Genomic DNA, 2,292 nt, shown 5'->3' on the forward strand with positions numbered 1-2,292 from the left:
GCTCTGCATCTGATAACAAAGCAATGGTATTGCAGGAGTCTCTTCAAACACCCTACAAAAATTGTCACAACATATACATAGGCCATGACTGGTCCACATTCTTTCCTCACTTCTCTTGAGATAGCTAAGACATTTTTGTCCCTCCTTCCGTAATAACTTCTCTTTCCTACTCCCTTTTTATTATTTGTATTATTGAAAATTGCTCATTTAAAGCAAAGAGAAAGTTTCACTGAGCAAACCAATGACAACCCATACAATTTCTGGAACTCTTAGAAAACCCCATCCACTTGTGTAACTCTAGAAAACAACTTGCCTAGTCTTTCTTAGATGTCTATTGTAAATGGAGATTAGTTACTCTCTGAAAGCACCAGCTTCTTCCCACTGACTATGATGGTGGTGAGATGCCTTGCTCACAACTACTCATCTGGCTTTTAGACACCTTAATTAGGCCCAACCTGTAGCTGTGCCTGGGATTGCCCCGACCCAGGTTTAGGACCCTGCACTTGGCTTGGTTAAAATCTTGCCCTGTACATCCTTTAATGCCGCTTTCTTATTCTTCTTTATTATTAGGATATGGTGACACAATAAGGAAGAGACAGTGATTAACCTGATGGAAGGGAACCAGAAAGTACCTCATCACCCCCTCTCCCAAGGACATTCTGCCCCAGGATGTCTATGGACACACTGTGGAAGAAGTATGGGAAAAAGAAATGTTTACAGATGCATGATTTTCCACCCAGGATTTCCTGGAAATCTTGGAGCTATCCTTTAGGATCTTCATTATATCCCTTGTGACAGATAAGGCTCTCCACCATGAGTTTTTCCAAAGCATCACGCTGCATTACATGAAACTAACCAGCTTTTACTGCTTATCTGCATGCAGAGGATTTCCAGCACTGTGTAACAATCACTATTCCAAAGAAAATTATCTTCGCAATTTGCAGAAGAAATTTTATTCTCCCCTTCAAAGAGCTGAGAGTCAGCAGACTTTGTGATAGAGTAATCACCAGTCAAGTAATTGCTGTCTCTACAATCAAAGGCTATCTATTAATGTGTGTCTAGTCCTTCAGCTTTTATATAATGTAAACAACATAATAATATAACACAGAGATTGTTTTTAGAAAACTGTTTCTGCAAATAGGAGCTTATAATGGAATCATTAACGGACCTTAGCAATGGTGAGGATGAAACATGTGAGACAATGTCAAGCAATTCAAGACATTTCTTTCAGACAATTTCAATGTTAATGGCAGAGCATGATTGCATCTAAAAGTTGCAGCACTTTTTTTAAAGGAAAATCAGCCACTGTTTCAACACTTTAACTCAGAAGCCATATTCAAAATTCATAAAGCATTTTTTCAAATATCTAGCCCAGCCATCTCTGCTTTGTACAACAGGCACAAGAGAAATGAAACGGATAAAAAACTGTTTAAAAAACATGTGTGGTTGGCACCTAGAACTCCCATCAAAGATTGCAGCTTGAAAAGCATCAGCTTCTCTGGCTACACAAGCAAGAGCTTTGGTCATCTGTTTTCTGTTCCTACTATAAACAGCTGATTGCATTTCTGTATGAGATGCTATTCATATAGGTCCTCTAATCATTTCTATGTATTGTGTTGAAGAAAATAACAAAATAATACAGAATGGAAGTGAGAGAAGGAAGCTCTGTCCCCTTCTCCTGAGCTACATCAGACACAAATCTACCCACAAGTGGAATGTAAATTTACCAAATTTACCAGAGTAACATGATATTTACTCTACAGACTACAAGTCCACATGGAATCTGTGCTCCTGTGCCATCCTACTCACCTCACCTCATGTTTATGTAAGGCACCACAGTGGGAAAATATGAGTCCCTCCACCCCACCTACCGTCCCACCCACCCCCACCCCACCCCAGATTTAAACAGTAAAATAGTTTCCAGGTACCTTTAAAACAGATCTTCATATGTTGTTACTTGCTTGCCTTAAGCTCTGTGCTTTCGGTGTGCAACATGTTAAAGTTCTCTTATTTGCAAGAAGTGGAAGCTGTGTGATACCTGGAAATCTGGCTCATGATTTCTCTGACTGTGAGCCCCAGATCGCTATCAGACACTGCCCAGCACGCTGGCTCAGCAGTCTAGTCCCATGTCAAAAGCCCCTCTCCAAATTTCTTGTTGGCCCCTTTAGGCACTGGAAGCTGCTCTAAGGTCTCTCCAGATCCTTCTCTTCTCGAGGCTGAACAACCCCTGCTGTCAGCCTGTCTCCATACTGCTCAAGGCTCAAGGTGCCCAAGGCCTCTGAGCATCTTCAA

This window comes from Nestor notabilis, unplaced genomic scaffold, assembly GCF_000696875.1.
Source record: "Nestor notabilis isolate BGI_N333 unplaced genomic scaffold, ASM69687v1 scaffold452, whole genome shotgun sequence".
NCBI classification, from domain to species: Eukaryota; Metazoa; Chordata; class Aves; order Psittaciformes; family Psittacidae; genus Nestor; species Nestor notabilis.